This window comes from Loxodonta africana, chromosome 4 (assembly GCF_030014295.1).
Source record: "Loxodonta africana isolate mLoxAfr1 chromosome 4, mLoxAfr1.hap2, whole genome shotgun sequence".
In the NCBI taxonomy this organism is placed as follows: domain Eukaryota; kingdom Metazoa; phylum Chordata; class Mammalia; order Proboscidea; family Elephantidae; genus Loxodonta; species Loxodonta africana.
In genome coordinates this window covers 69,560,574-69,578,274 of record NC_087345.1, presented here as the reverse complement: position 1 = coordinate 69,578,274, position 17,701 = coordinate 69,560,574, and positions in this window count along the sequence as shown.

Here is a 17,701-nt window from a genome sequence, read left to right as displayed (position 1 = left end):
AGGGCTGAAATAGTTGAGGCAAAGAGGGCAAAATAAGTGAATTTCTAATAATATTATCTTCACTAATTAAAATATAAGTGAGTTACTCCATCACGAAACATTAATCTTGGTGTCTTAGCCTGGATTCTCTAGAGAAGCAAAATCAGTGAAGCGTATACATATGTATGTATGTACATACATATATATGTTTAATATATGTAGAGAGAGGCATTTATCTCAAGGAAATGGCTTAAGTGGTTGTAGAGGCCACTAAGTCCCAAGTCCAAGGGTCAGGTATCAAGTGTCAGCCTGGAGGCTTCTCCTAACTCACATAGCTGCAGGGGCTGATGAACCCGAGGTCCACAGGTCAGGCTGCAGACTGCTGACTCGTGACCACAAAAACTGACGTGTTCAAGATTGGCAGGTAAGATGGTAGGCTGGTGGTCTGTGGCCCAGATCCCAAGAGCTGGCAGTCAGGTGCTGATGAGCCAAATGCAGGATCCAGAACAAAACAAAAGCCAGTGAGCTTTGTGAGAAAGTTCACATATATTGGATGCAGGCCACACCCCCAAGGAAACTCCGTTTCAACTGACTGGCTACTCAGCAGCAGATTCCATCACAAAGGTGATCATATTATATCCGATCTCATAGTGAAAGTAATTACATCACTATACAACTGCTAGACTACATCATAACTGCCAAACCACTGAGAATCATAGCCCAGCCAAGTTGACACAATCTTAATGATCACACTGGGTTTATATTTTTCTCTTAAATTTGGGGGATAACCCATACCACCAAAACTAGTTGCTGTCAAGCTGAATCTGATTCATGGTGACCCTGTGTGTGTCAGCGTAGAACTGTGCTCCATAGGGTTTTCAATGGCTGATTTTTTAAAGTAGATTGCCAGGCTTTTCTTCCAAGGCACCTCTGGATGGACTTGAGCCTCTGACCTTTCACTGAATAGCAGAGCAAGTTTACCATTTGCAACACCCAGGGACTCCTACTCACACCATATTTCTCTTATTGTTTTGAATTATCAGTAACTGGTATCTCCTTTGCTGTTTTTAATTATCTGTTTTGATGTCCTGTGCTGTGTAAAGTCAGAACTCTCAGCAAAAATTTTTTTATCCTTTCAGAAAAGGTAGAGTCTGTGCCCTACCCACACAGGTCTCATTGTAAATGTTTTCTCCCGCTGCAGTATCTTCCATTTACTCATCCGTTGGCACCAACCAAGCCACATTACCCTACTGTGCCCACCAGGCTCCAGTCCTGATTTCTTTCCCTCTTTCCAGAACTACTAGAACACTGTGGCATGTAGCAATACCATTTCTCGGATTGTTCGCTGCCCATTTCATGTGTTTATTTCTAGTCTCTCCAAAGCAGATTGAGAGTCTCTGACAGGAGATACACAGCGTCTCTACATCACAGGTACAAGTAATTGTTTTTTAAGTTGAACCGAAACATCCAGCAAGCTGTTAGAAGAAGAGTGTAGGTGTATTTAATAAACTGACAGACATTTCTGAACAAGTGTTGTATCCTAGTAGTAAGTGCTGCGAGGGATAGTTATAACCCTCCATCCTCAATCACACCCAAATAAACTGCCCACGCTGTGGTAACACAGAGGAGTTAGTGAAATTTAAGGATGTCATTGTTGTTGTCAGGTGCCGCTGAGTCAGCTCCAACTCATAGCATCCCTGTGTACAACAGAATGAAACACTGCCCAGTCGTGCACCATCCTCACAATCATTGCTATGTTTGAGCCCATCGTTGCAGCCAGAGTCAGTCCAGCTTGTTGAGGGCCTTCCTCTCTTTTCCTGACCCTCTACTTTACCAGTCATGATGTCCTTCTCCAAGGAGATCCCTCCTGATAACATGTCCAAAATACATGAGGCAAAGCGTTGCCATCCTCACCTCCAAAGAATATTATGGCTGTCTGCACTTCTTCCCAGACAGACTTGTTCGTTCTTCTGGCAGCCTATGGTATACTCGGTATTCTTTGCCAACATCACAATTCAAAGGCATCAATTCTTCTTTGGTCTCCTTTATTCATTATCCAGTTTTCGCATGAGGTAGACTTACTAAAATAGAAAACCACATGATTCATTCATCTATTGGCCTAGGTTAATCTCTGAAACAAATTTGCCTACTACTCCTAGTACATCAACAAATGAAAGAAAAATTATGGCATACTTGCTTATTCAGTTAGAATAATGCCCGGCACATAGCAAAATATTAGTTAACATAAAAAATATTTGTCATCATCATCATTACCATAACCACAACTATTATGAGAGCATTAGGATATGAACTGATCATTTGTTTGCCATCATCAGCAGGAATAGTTGAACTTGGATTTGAGATTCACAACAGCAACCAAAAGGTCTAAATAGAATCTTTGCAATGAAAAATTCTCTTTGCAAAGTCTTTCTCCATCTGTTTCGCTTGCTTGCTGAAATGAAAAGGATTTTCCTCTGAAGTTTTCCTTTGCTTTCTCTTCTTTCTTCCAGAAGCAATTTTCTCCCGGTAGGAATGCTGTGTAATGCAGCCTAACATGTCTTCAGTGCAAACTCCAGGACTCAACTGGACTTTCTTATGGAAAAATTCCTTCCTTTCCTTCTACCCTTCACTCTGTAAAACCTTCTGTTTCTTGAGACATTTCTAAGACAGCTGCCTTAATGATGTTCAGGTATTCTGACTCAAAGTCAATAGACATGCTAATGCATAGGAGGAGAAATACACATTTTTCATTCTGTTTTCCAGGTTCTGGGCGGCAGGAATCAGAGACCAGCATAAGAATTTTATTTCCTGTTTCAGACCAAAGCTATGTGGCTTTTTCTCTGAATAGGAGTGCCCCTGGGGAAGAATTAGTGTTAGCCTTTGGAGTACCTGAGACATTGATCCTGAAGTAAGGAAGTGACATTTTTCAAGAAAGAAACTGATATATTAATGTTGCAGGGGTGGATTTCCTCACTGTCAAGTCCCTCTCACACTACTACTGTCAAGGGCCTTTCTTCAGTTGAGGGAACTTATTGGAACTTATAGGTCCCTGGGTGGTGCAAACAGTTTGCATTCAACTACTAACTGAACAGCTGGTGGTTCAAACCCAACCGGAGGCACTGTGGAAGAAAGCCCTGGTGATTTGCTTTTGTAAAGATTACAGACAAGAAAAGTCTATGAAGCAGCTCTACTCTGTAATACATGTGCTTGCAATGAGTCAGAATTGACACAGCAGCAACAAGTTTTTTTAATTGAGATTAAAGGCGTAGTCTACTGGCATGATTATGTTCCTAAGTCCATTCTCCCACCCTTGCTCTTTTCTCTCTTTCCTTGCCCAAGAAATCCTCATCAGAAATTTTTGGGGCCAGCATCATCCACCTCTCTATTTGCTTTTCAATTTTATTGTTGTTGCATGTTAGTTTTTGAAACTGGGTCAATGAGTAGAATGTTTATTAGACATGCCCTTTGGAATCCATACCTGTGGAAAGGAGGGAAAGAGGTAGGACTCAGCAGAAGAAGGAGCTGAGCTGCCATGCAGCCTGACCACAGCCTCTGCTGACTACCCGGGGGGCTCTGAAATGAAAATGGCTGATCATAGTTGTCCTGCCTTGGGCCAAAAGGGCTAGACCTTTATAGTCCTGCCTCCATCAGCTACTGGCTGTGGGTTATCTCAGGAAGGTTGTGACCTTAGACAGGCAGCTCTCTGCTGCTGGGGAAGTCCCAGAAGGGGCTGACAGCTAAAGGCTCTCTGCTGACAGCACTCCTGGCAGTTGAGGCAGTAAGTCCTTATTTGGAGGAAGATCTGGGTTGCATCCCAGGTCCACCACAAGAGTTATGGTTTAAATTCTCTGTCCTATTATCCTCAGGAACTTCTATTTTGCCTCTCAAAGTTCTATTTGGGAAGTTAAAACTAACAAAAAAGCATAAAAATTTATATATTTTTTCTCTTTATATTCATACCACAATAATCTAAATTCTTCTCAAGCCAGTGCAAATGGCACATAATAACCAATGGAAGGTCTATATAAGGATGTGCTTAAGAAGGCGAAAATTGACTAAAGATAAGTTATTTCAAGAGAACGTAGAGAAACATTCTCTTTTATAGTCAAAATGGCATGACTTAATTTAAGTCAGTTTGTTTTATTTTATTTAATAGCTGATTTGCTATTCCCAAAGCCCTGATTCGCCTTAATTTGTATCCTAAACTATAAAAAAGTCCAGGATTTTGTGAGTTTGCCCTACAAAATATGACCGAGCTGAGAGTTATGGTGAAATTATCTACATTCTGATGGGATGACATCAAAGACATCATACTTGAAGAAAGCAAAAGATCATTAAAAAGAAAAGACCACAAGGACGTCAGAAGAATCTCTGAAACTTGCTTTTGTACATAGACTAGCTAAAGGGAAAGGGAGAAATGATCAAGTAAAAGAGCTGAGCAGATTTCAAAGGGCAGCTTAAGAAGACAAAGTATTATGCTGAAATGTGCAAAGTTAGAAAACCAAAAGGGAAGAACACACTCGACATTTCTCAACCTGAAAGAACAGAAAAAAAAAAAATCAAACTTTGAGTTGCAGTACTGAAGAATTCTCTGGGCAAAATATTGAATGACACAGGAAACATTAAAAGAATATGGAAAGAATACACAGAGTAACTGTACCAAAAAGAATTAGTAGATGTTCAACCATTTCAGGAGGTAGCATATGATCAAGAACTGATGGTATTGAAGGAAGAAGTCCAAGCTGCACTGAAGGCATTGGTGAAAAACAAGGTTTTAGGAATCGACGGAATAGCAATCGAAATGTTTGAACAAACAGACACAACACTGGAAGCACTCACTTGTCTATGCCAAGAAATTTGCAAGAGAGCTACCTGGCCAGCTGACTGGAAAGGTGATCCAACAGGATGTGGAAATTATTGAATAGTATCAAGTAAAATTAAGGTAAAGATAATTCAAAAACAGTTGCAGCAGTACATGGACAGGGAACTGCCAGAAACTCAGGTTGGATTCAGAAGAGGACATGGAACAAGGGATATCATTGCTGATGTCAGATGTATCGTGACTGAAAGCAGAGAATACCAGAAAGATGTTTACCTGTGTTTTATTCACTATGCAAATGCATTCAATTGTGTGGATTATAGCAAATTATAGATAACTTTACAAAGAATGGGAATTTCAGAACACTTAATTGTGCTCATGAGGAATCTGTACATAGACAAAGAGGGAGTCATTTCAACAGAACAAGGGCATACTTCACGGTTTAAAATCAGGAACGCTGTGTGTCAGGGGTGTATCATTTCACCATACTTATTCAATCTGTATGCTGAGCAAATAATCCTAGAACCTAGACTATATGAAAAAGAACTCGGCCTCAGGATTGAAGGAAGACTCGTTAGCAACCTGTGATATGCAGATGACACAACCTTGCTTGCTGAAAGTGAAGAGGACTTGAGGCACTTAAAACTGATGAAGATCGAAGACTACAGCCTTCATTAAGAATTACACATCAACATAAAGAAAACAAAAATCCTCACAACTGGACCAATAAGCAACATCCTGATAAACAGAGGGAAAAAATAAAGTTGTCAAGGATTTCACTTGACTTGGATCCACAATCAAACGACATACTACAAGAGCAAATCTGCTGCAAAAGACCTCTTTGAAGTGTTAAAAAGCAAAGAGGTCACTTTGAGGACTAAGGTGTGCCTGACCGAAGCCATAGTATTTTCAGTTGACTCATATACATGCTGGACAGTGGAAAAAGGAAGACCAAAGAAGAATTGATGCCTTTGAATATGGTGTTGGTGAAGAATATTGAATATACCATGAACTACCAGAAGAACTATAAAATCTGTCTTGGAAGAAGAAGAGCCAGAATGCTCCTTAGAAGAAAGAATGGTAACTTCATCTGATATACTTTGGACATGTTATCAGGAGGGACCAGTCCTTGGAGAAGGGCATCAAGTTTGGTAAAGTAGAGGGTCAGTGAAAAAGAGGAAGACCTTCAAAAAGATGGGCTAACACAGTGGCTGTAACAATGGGCTCAAGCATAGCAACGATTGTGTGGGTGGTGAAGGCTAGGGCAGTAGTTCTGTTGTACATAAGGTTGCTATGAGTTGGAATCAACTTGATAGCACCTAACAACTGTAACAAAGATAAAAATCCAATCTCCCAAAGTAAGAACTTCAAATGATCAATTTAAAAGTTACCTAATCCCAGTGCCAGACCCCACCTGATTTATGAGGAGACTAAATGTAGGCTTCAATTCCTGATATACTACTAGGTAGCAGAAAGAAGAGATCAGCCATTGAATTATATTTTTAATATTTCTATGCATACAGCATACTTTGGGTCTGATCGCAGAGCATAAAAGCCCAACTCAGCTGAAATATGAACTATCATTTGTTATTATCAATGCTATGTGTCATCATTACCAGCCTCATCTTTCAAGAGGACAGCTGGTACTTGCAAGGTCAATGACATTTTTATATGAAAAACCCCAAATGAAAGGACTAAAGAGATCAAAGATTTGGGACAATCATATAGAGAAAGATTGCCATAGGCTAACTCATCCTTTCTAATAATTGAGTTTTTAGTTTTTGTACCTATGGCACAGGGATAGGGGAGATTGAAAATGAGAATTTAGTAAGTTTATCAAAATAAGACTTTACTCTAACATGAGGCAATCATTCCATAGGAGAAATTGGTTAATTGTTACTGCTCAATGTCCACTCCCTGTTGGTGAATTCATTTTGAGAAAGCATGATGTTAATACAAAATGATTCAATTATACAGCAGGATAGTAATGATCTTGGAGGCCGATGGAAACAAATCAAAATCAGCTCAGTGGTACCAAGGAATAGATGTGGACATGCTGTGCTAGGCTTTCAATGACCTTGATGTATTTACATTAATGGAAGAGGGATGCCAAGTTTGAAGGATTTTTATTTTCAGAACTAAACAGAAATCAGAATTAGGATAGCTATGACTGCTATATCTCACTTTTTCTTGCTTTGTGGGAATACTGGGGTTATTATGAGAAAAGATCCAAATCTAGAATATTCAGTTCAGATGATACTGCCTAGCATCTGTTTCTGTGATCTTGAGCCTGTACACAAATGGAATAGAATATGTAGATATTTGGGAGCAATGGGAGGAGACACAGAACTTTCCTAATTATTTGAACTTTCATGGTGCCCACACATTGACCTTCATTTTGAAGTCATGCATTGACGCTGTTTGGAGAATATCATGGAAGAGAAAGAGTAACTGGGTTAGAAAAACAGAGAACATTGCCAGGGTCAGGCTTAGAAAAAATATGCCATAAATAAAGTTTAACTTTAAGTTTCCAAACTTCCCCTATTGAACATTTTTTGTCTCAATAATGTCTGGTCTCCCCTCCTTTCAAGCATCATCAGCATTTTGCTCATTCTTTGGACCCTCTCCCTTAGCTATCAAGCCATGTGTCCTGGTTTGCTAGGAAATTGGAGGGACACAGATGCACAAAATCTGTTTTATTTACAAAGGCAATATTTTAATCAAAAGGTTTTGAAAATTAATTTAACCAGGGATATAATAGATTTATACAATGAAAACTACAAAACACTACTTCAAGAGACTAAAACGGAAGGACATTCTGTGCACATGGATTGGAAGACTTAATATAGTGAAAATGTCAATACTACCTAAGGTGATCTACAGATACAATTCAATCCTGATACAAATTCCAACAACATTCTTTACTGAAATGGAAAAATTAATGACCATCTCTGTATGGAAAAGAAAGAAGCCCTGAATAGCCAAAGCACTACTGAAGAAGAACACAGTAGGAGGCCTCATACACCCCAATATCAAAACATACTATACAGCCACTGTAATCAAAACAGCCTGGTATTGGTTCCATGATAGACACGTAGACCAATGGAATAGAATTGAGAACACAGAAATAAAACCAGCTGTTATGGACAACTGATTTGTGACAAGGCATCAAAACCCATTCAATAGCAAAGAAACAGTCTCTTTAATAAATGGTGCTGGCAAAACTGGATATCCACTTGCAGAACAACGAAACAGGACCTATACCGTATGCCATGCACAAAAACTAACTCAAAATGGATCAAAGACCTAAATGTTAAACCTAAAACTATAAAGTTCCTGGAAGAAAATTATGGGACCTAATTAAAAAAAAAAAAGCTAATAAGCATAACTACAAATGCACAAATAGAAGACAAATTAGATAGTTGGGACTTCATAAAAATTAAACAGTTATACTCATCGAAAGGCTAGCAAAAGAGAAAAAGATGACCTACAGGCTAGGAAAAAATCTTTGGAAACAGCATGTCCAATAATGGTCTAATCTCTAAAATACATAGAAGACTTCAACAACTCAACAACAACAAAAACAATAAAAAAATGAGCAAAAGTGAACAGACACTTTACCAAAGAGGACATTCAAGTGGCCAACAAACTCATGAAAATATGCTTGTGATCATTAGCCATTAGAGAGAAGTAAATCAAAACTACAAAGAGATACCATCTCACCCCAGCTAAAATGGCACTGATTAAAAAAAAAACAAAACAGATAATAACAAATGTTGGAGAGGAAGTGGGGAGATTGGAACCCTTACCTTTTGCTGGTGAGGCTGTGAAATGGTACAACCTCTATGGAAAATGAATGGTTCTTCCTCAGAAAACTAGAAACAGAACTACCTTATGATCAGCAATTCCATTCCTAGCTATACCCACCCTAAAGACCTAGTAGAAGTGACACAAACAGACATACGCACACCTATGTTCACTGCAGCATTATTCACAATAGCAAAAAAAAATGGCAACAATCTAAGTGCCCTTTAACGGATGAATGGATAAGCAAAATGTGGTATGTACATACAATGGAATACTACACAACCACAAAGAACAATGATGAGTCTGCAAAACATATTATAACGTGGATGAATCTGGAGGACATAATGTTGAAGAAATAAGTCAGGTACATAAGGACAAATATTGTATGACCCCCTTTTATAAGAAGATAAAAATAGGTGTACATATTAAAACAAACAAACAAACAAACAAAACCCATCGCCATTGAGTTGATTCCGACTCATAGCAACCCTATATGACAGAGTAAAACTGCCCCATGTGGTTTTCAAGGAGCGGCTGGTGGATTCAAACTGCTGACATTTTGGTTAGCAGCTGAGTTCTTAACCACTGTGCCACCAGGGCTCAAGAGACCGATATTCACTGGTGGTTAACAGAGATGGGTAAGGCTGAGAGGAAATCAGTCTCTAGAGCAGAGATACTGGTATTTTTGGTAGATGGAAAAAGTAGCACAGAATGTGGGTGTAATGGACACAGCTTGACCAAAGTAAATGATGTCACTGAGAAGCACACAGGAAAAAATTATGTTTGTGCTAAAGAATATGACATATATAATTTGGTAACAACACTAACAATAACCACAAAACAAATGTATGATCACATATGTAGGTGTATGGGGTAGGTACAAATGAGTGCATATATGTGCATAGATAGAAGTATCTGTATGTACGTGTACGTACAGATACGTGTATATGCATGTATAATCGTAGAGGACACAGTTACAGATACTTCTCAGACATAGTTAAACACCTTGTGAGCATGTTTTTCTGGGTTTGAAGGCTTAGGGCCTTAGTCTCATGGGACAACTCAGTCAATTGGCATCACAAAGTTCATGTTCTGCATCCTAGTGAGGTGAGTAGCATCTAGGGTCTTAAAAGCTTGAGATCAGTCATCTCAGACGCAACTTTTGGTCCCTATTTATTAGGAGCTACAGAGAAAGGAGGAAACAGAAGTTTCAGAGAAGAAACTAATCTGCAGAACTAGTAGCCTATGTGAGCTACAGCCTCATCTACCTTAAGACCAGAAGAACTAGATGGTGCCTGGCTACCACTACTGACCGTCCTGATCAGAGGCACAATGTATCGACTCTGATAGAATGAGAGAAAAAAGTGAAACAGAACTCAAATTACTAAAAAGTCCACGCTTACGGGCCAGTTGAGACTGGAGTGGTCCCTGAGACTATCGCCCTGAGATACTCTTCAGATCTTGAACTGAAACTATCCCAAGGTCACATTTTAGCAGAACAACTGATTGGCTCATAAAACAAAGGATATTATCCTTATGATGTTCCATTAAAAAACCATCTATATGAGACCAAAAGGTCAACAACTACTCTGAAGCCAAGATTAGAAGATAAGGGGACAGGGAAACTAGAGTATTGGAAATGGAATAACCAGAACACAATTAAAGAGAATGTTGACTCATTGTGAAAAATGTAACTAATGTTGCTGAACAATTTGTGTAGAAATTGTCAAATGGGAACCTAATTTGCTGTGTAAGCCTTCACTGCAAACACAATAAAATTAAAGAAAATAATAATGGGAGGGTTGAAAATTGAAGAATTCTCCCCAGTTTCATGTGAAAGACTTGCCAGTCCCAAATCCAGCTGTACCTGCTCTGGATTATGGTGACCTCACTATCCAGTCATCTGCCTTGGTCCCAGATTATCATACCTAGAACACTGAAGCCCATGGGAGAAGAGAAGTCTGGAGTCCACCCAGCTACCATGTAGTAATGGACAGAATGCCTCAATTACTACAGATGATCCCCTTGTCCCAGTCTCTTTCTGCCAGCTCCTTTTTACAACCTCATTTCAGATTATCTCAGAGTAAATTTGGGTGTCCTGCTTCAGCATGAAACTCAATTGCAGCATACACACAATACATCCGCAGCAATGAGACAGACATTTAGCTGCTGAGTATCTAGGAACTACAAGATAAGCTGCACAAATATTTGCCTTCTGCAGCCCTGTATTCATCACCCTCCATTGCTGACGGCAACACTAGAAATCAGTTCTTATTTGTGTCTCTCCCTGTATTCTCAGGAAAAGGTCTAAAATGAGTAATTTAAAATCAAATGTAAATTCAACATAATGTTACCTCCCCGAAGCATCTTTGCATTTTAAAAGTAAAAAGTTTGTTTCTTTCTAAGGAGTTTCCTATAAGCATAAGCAGGAGAGTGAGATATTTATTTGCATGCACTGGGGAGTATCTGGAGGAGTGGAGTAAATGCAGTAGGAATACTCCACCCACTCTGTAAACCGGAGAGAACTCAACTTACCTCTCTCAAAGGACTCTCATGGAAACCCTGGTGGCATGGTGGATAAAAGCTACAGTTGCTAACCAAAAGGGCAGCAGTTCAAATCTACCAGGTGCTCCTTGGAAAGCCTATGGGGCAGTTCTACTCTGTCCAATAGGGTTGCTCTTAGTTGGAATCGACTCGATCAATGGCAGTTGGTTAAAGGACTCTCACCTGTGAATGAATGGCAATGTACATATGTTTACTGAGAGCAGATATGATGCCCTTTTATTGTTTTTCTCATTAGCAATGATCACTATTCAACATATTGCATGCATTATATCTATTCGTCTACTTTACTGTCTCTGTCTCCACTACGGTATATATTCCCATTGTCTAGACTATTGCCTGGTGCACAGTGGATGCTCGATTAAAATTTTTGAATGAACTGTTTATACAAACACTACATTTTTGTCAGTTATCTGTGTTGTAATTATCTTTTCTTACCCAACTGTATCATTTCATTTTCTTTATGGTGTTTTTTGGTGAACAGAAGTTATTACTTTTCATACAGTTGTGTTTAGTTTGTGTCTTTTAAAATAAGTCCTTCCATATTCCAAAGTCATGAAGGTACTCTATGTTATCTCTTAAAAGCTTTATCATTTTTTCCCAACTACAGATCTTTAATCCACCCAAAAATGAATTTCGTGTATGATGTGAAATGGAGTTTTACCTTTATTTTTTGCCCGTATGGATAACTGTTTGTCCCAACAAATGTCCCAGTTGAATATCCCACCCATTCCCATTGATTTCCAGTGCTACCTGCCGTATAACAAGCATCCATATATGCTTGGAACTGTTTTTGGAGTCTTCGGTTCATTGGTCTAAGTATCAGTCCAACCTTTTTATATTAAGCCTTGATACCTGATAAAGCATGTCTTCCTGCCTTGTTTTTCCTTGGTAAGAGGTCATGACAATTTTAGCCCTTTGCACTTCCATATAAATTTGGTCCGCTTGTAAATCTTCCTATATACACAAGTGCCCAAAAACGTGTTGGATTTTTTATTAGAATTACATTGACTCTATAAATCAGTTTAGGGAGGATTGACATCTTAACAACCTTGAGGTGTTTCAGTCTATGAAAACGACATAGTTCTCATTTTATTTAGGCCCTCTTTAGTGTCCCTCATTAAAATTTTTGTTCTTTTCTCTTTAGAAGTATTGCACATCTTTTAGTTGAATGTATTCCTGGGTATTTTTTATGCTTTTGAAAATTTTATTTTTGTTCTTAATGTCAATTTTAAGTATTATTGCTTATATGTAAAACTACAACTTAGTTTTGTATATTATGTACACAGCAACCTTGTTAAATTCTAATATTAATCCTAATAAATTTTGTGTTGATTCATTGGTATTTTCTATGTACATGCCATGCCAGCTGTGAAATTTACCATTTTATAGTTTTTTTCTGATCTGTTTACTACTTGGAAACCATGGTGGCATAGTGGTCAAGAGTTGAGCTGCTAACCAAAAGGTTGGTAGTTCAAATCTACCAGGCGGTCCTTGGAAACCCTATGGGGCAATTCTACTCTGTCCTACAGGGTCCCTACAAGTCAGAATCAACTCGATGGCAAAGGGTCTTTTTATTTACTATTTATATAATTTTCTTTCTTTACTGTGATATTGAAGACCTCCATAACAGCGTAGGATACAAGTAGTAGCAGTGGGCGCCTCTGACCCATTCTTGACTTCAGAGCAAAGCTTTCATGTTTTGCTAAGTTTGATAGGTACAGTAGGTTAAGGAAGTCCTCTTCTATTTCAAGGTTGCTAAGAGTTTTTATCATGAAGTGATATTGAATTTTATTTATTAAATGCTTTTTCTGTTTCTTTTGAGATGATCATATGATTTTTCTTCTTTAATCTGTTAATGTGGCAAATCGTATTGCTCGATTTTGCATTTCTAAACCAATCTAGCATTTCTGGTATAAATGTAATTTATTTTGATGGATTATCTTTTTACATATTGCTGGATTTCATTTGCTAATATTTTATTTAGGAGTTTTGCATATGTCTTCATGAATGAAATTGGTCTTTAATTTTTTTTTAATTATCCTTTTGGACTTTGGTATCAAGGTTTTGCTGGCATCACAAAATGAGCTGGAAAGTGTTTCCTCTTTCTATCCTAAGAGTTTGCAGAAGAGTAGACTATTTCTCCCTTGAAATGTGTGGGAGAACTCACCAATGAAGCCATTTGGTCCTGGCATTTACTTTGGAAACTTTTTATTAAACATGGACTTTATTTAATAGTTATAAAACTATTCAGGATTTTCATGTCTTCTTGAATCTCTTTTGGTTAATTATATTTTTACCTGGCAATTTAATGAAACTACTATCTTTTTAAACTATTAATGAAGCCATCTGATGTGATATTGCCTATCACCACTGATACTGGTCAGTAGCACCTTCTAAATTTCTTGATTATTTTCACCGTGATTTTGTGATCTAATTAATCTTTTCATGAAACTTACTTTGGCTTTGCTGATCTTTCCTATAGTGTGTTTATTTTCCATTTCATAAATTTATGCTTTTCACTCTATTCCTGCATTCACCTTTCTTTGGGTTTGTTTTTGCTCTTGTGTTTTTAACTTCTAGAAATGGGTGCATACCTTTTCATCAGCCTATTTTCTTTTCTAATATTTGATTGTGAAAGTATACATCTCCCTTTTAGAGCTGCTTTGACCACATCTCACAAATTTCGATATATAGTATTTTTATTGTCATTTAGTTCAAAATATTTTCTAATTTCTACTACAATTTCTTCTTTAAACAATATGGCTATTTTGGAAACATTTCTAAACGCAAGGAGATTTTCTAGTTCTCTTTTTTTGCTTTCATTTCTAACTCAATTGCATGTGGTCAGAAAATATACCCTGTACAATTTTAGTCAAGGAGCCCTGGTGGTGCAGTGGTTAAGTGTTTGGCTGCTAACTGACAGGTCAGCAGTTCGAACCCACCAGGAGCTCTATGGGAGAAAGACGTGGCAGTCTGCTTTCGTAAAGATTACAGCCTAGGGAAACACTATGGGGCAGTTCTACTCTGTCCTATAGGGTCGCTATGAGTCGAAATTGACTTGATGGCAACAGGTTTTGTTTTGGTTTCAGGTATGATTTCAAACCTTTGAAACTTGATGGCTCAATAATCGATTTCATAAAAGTTTCTGTGTCCTTAAAAAGGACAAATATTCTGCAGATGTTAGTACTGTGATCTAAGTGTGTCCACTAGACTAAAGGTGTTAATTGTATTGTTCGAATGTCCTATTTCATACTAAAAACTCTTGTCTCTTTGTTAAATAAAGAGAGCTGTGTTAAAAAAAAAAAATCCTACCATGATTGAGAATTTATCTGTTTTTCTTAATCGGTATATCAATTTTGGATTCATGAATTCTGAGTCAATAGTACACTTCTCATAAAATTTGAAATAGCTAGATTTTCTGGTATCTTATTATCTTAATCTCTGTTAATGCTTTTTTGCCTTGAAATTCATTCCATGTAACTTTAATTAGCTTTTTTGTGTGGTGATTGTAGTATTTGTATGGTATCTATTTTTTTTTAATGCTTTTAATCTTTTTGTATCTCTGTTTTTCAGATGTATACCTAATAAACAGCACTTAATTGGATTTTTTTTTCAGGCCATCCTTATTTTTATCTGGAGCATTTGCTAATAAATTTAGTTGTATATCTACCATTTTATTTTTTTCTGTTTTCCCTGCCTATTCTATTTTTTCTCTGTATTGCTTTCTTTGGACTTGCTTTTCCTTCTACAAGTTTATGATCATATACATTTTGTTTATTCATATTTTTTACTATAGATTTGCAATGCATATAGGATCGCTATGAATCGGAATCGACTCGACAGCACCAGGTTTGGGTTTATACTTTAATATATTCAAATATAAAGATACTAACTACCTTTACCTTTCTTATTGACCTTAAAATACTTTGTCTCCATTTAGCCTCTGTATAATTTTAATTTGTTTTCATGTATTTTAATGCTATCATTTTATTTAACTCTTAAAAACACTGTTAAAAACACTATTACTATTTATAACACCCAAGTCCTTTAGATTTACCCTGCATTTAACACTTTCTTTGATCTTTTCTTCTTCTTGCATCTCAGCTCTTTTTTTCTTTCCTCCCGGGATTATTTTCCTTTCACCTGGAGTACTTCCTTTGAAGTTTCTTATGAGAAAGTATACTGGTCACACATTCTCTCAGTTTTTGTTGGACTGACCAAAACATGTTTATTTTTCCTTCATTCTGAAAAATCATTTTACTGTATATGGATCCACTGACAGTTACTTTCTTTCAGCACATTTGGTAGCTCATTCCCCCGTCTTAGAGCTTTCGGTGCTACTCTTAAGAAGTCCACCAGTATAATTGATGCTATTCTGAAGATTACTTTTTTTGTTTGTCTGTTTTCAAAGATTTACTTAACTTGGTTTCTGCAATTTTAGTCTAGTGTGTTTATATGTGCATTTCTTTTACCTCACTTGGGAATCACTGGGCTTCGAGAATGAGTTGTTTGGTGTCTTTCATCTCTAGAAAATGTTCAGCCATTTTTTTATTCAAATATCTCTGTCCCATTCTCTATCGTCCAGAGCGCCAATTAAATCTATATTTGATTGTCCTATTTTCTATGACTCTTAAGCTGTCTTCCATATTTTCCATCTTTTTCTGTCTCTATTCTGCATTTTGGTAACTTCATCTGAGCCATCTTCTAGTTCATTAGCTCTTTCCTCAACTATGTCCAATCTAAATCCAGTCACTTTTATAAAATCTGCTAGGTCACTTTATAGTTATGTGTTCCTTTCAGATATTTACAAGTTCATTTTTTATTTCTTTAATCATAGCAAGGACCATTGTTTTATAATCTCTTCTGATTTATCTTTACACCAAATGTGTATCCCAGTCTGGGAATTCCAGTTTTACCGTGAGATAGATAGGCTCTGGGTGCCCCACCTGCTTCTCCCTGCTATCCAGGCAGTGAAAGCTACCTCTCAGTTTCTTCTGCTTAAGCAAATGTCCTCAAGGCAAAAGGCTATTTTGTTTTTGGGTTGCCACTCTGGTTTGCTTCTTATAGTGAAAAATTTTGACTGATAATTCTTCATATCCTGTCAGCTTTTCCACACTCTTGATTGAGGTTTTTAACAAATATTTTTGATACCATTTAGATTCTTTTCAATAGGAGGATTGGTGTGAGTGACCCGCAAGTTGCCATCGGGTTGATTCCAACTCATAGCGACCCTATAGACAAAATAGAACTGCCCCCATGGAGTTTTCAAGGCTATAAATCTTTTTTTTTTTTTTTTAAATTGTGCTTTAGATGAAGGTTTACAGAACAAATGAGTTTCTCATTAAACAATTAACACTCATGTTGTTTTGTGACATTGATTGCCAACCCCATGACATGTCAAAACTCTACCCTTCTTGACTTTGGTTTTCCCATTTCTATTCGTTCAGCTTTCCTGTCCCCTCCTACCTTCTTGTCCTTGACTGTGGGCTGGTGTGCCCATTTAGTCTTATATACATGGTTGAGCTATATGTATTATTGTTAGTTTTATGGGCCTGTCTAATCTTTGGCTGAAGGGTGAACCTCAGGAGTGACTTTAGTACTGAGTTAAAAGAGTGTCCAGGGGCCGTACTCTTGGGGTTTCTACAGTCCCTATCAGACCGGTAAGTCTGGTCTTTTTTTTTGTGAGTTGGAATTTTTTTCTACATTTTTCTCCAGCTCTCCCTGGGACCCTTTACTGTGATCCCTGTCAGGGCAGTCAGTGGTGGTAACCAGTCACCATCTAGTTATGCTGGACTCAGTCTGGTAAAGGCTGTGGTAGTTGTGGTCCATTAGTCCTTTGGACTAATCTTTCCCTTGTGTCTTTGGTTTTCTTCATTCTCCCTTGCTGCATATGGGGTGGGACCAGTAGAGTATCTTAGATGGCCACTCACAAGCTTTTAAGACCCCAGATGCTACTCACCAAAGTAGGATATAGAACATTTTCCTTATAAACTGTTATACCAATTGAGCTAGATGTCCCCCCGAGACCATGGTCCCCAGCCCTCAGCCTAGTAATTCTGTCCTTCTGGGAGTTTGGATGTGTCTATGATGCTTCTATGACTGCAAGGCTGTAAATCTTTATGGAAGTAGACCGCCACATCTTTCTCACATCAAGCAGCTGGTGGGTTTGAATCAGTGACCTTTAGGTGGAGAGTAGAGTGCTTTAACCACTGCACCACCAAGGCTTCTTATGAGTAACCTAATCCTACAATTTGTCAGAAACATACATATACACACACAGACACATGGACATACACACATCAAATTTATTGAGAATTTGTAACTTATCAAGGTATGAATATGTGTGTGGCTACTTTTTCAGTGAAATCTTGGCTAGATTCCATAACTGACCAGTTTCAGTTTCTAGAAAAATCTTGTTTTTGTAATTATGAAGTAGTCCTTAATATTTGGCTCAAAGCTTGGCCTTCCCATTTCTCCCTAGAGTAGGGGGTGGAGAGTATGGTAGTATGGTCAAATTCTAAGACATCTTTT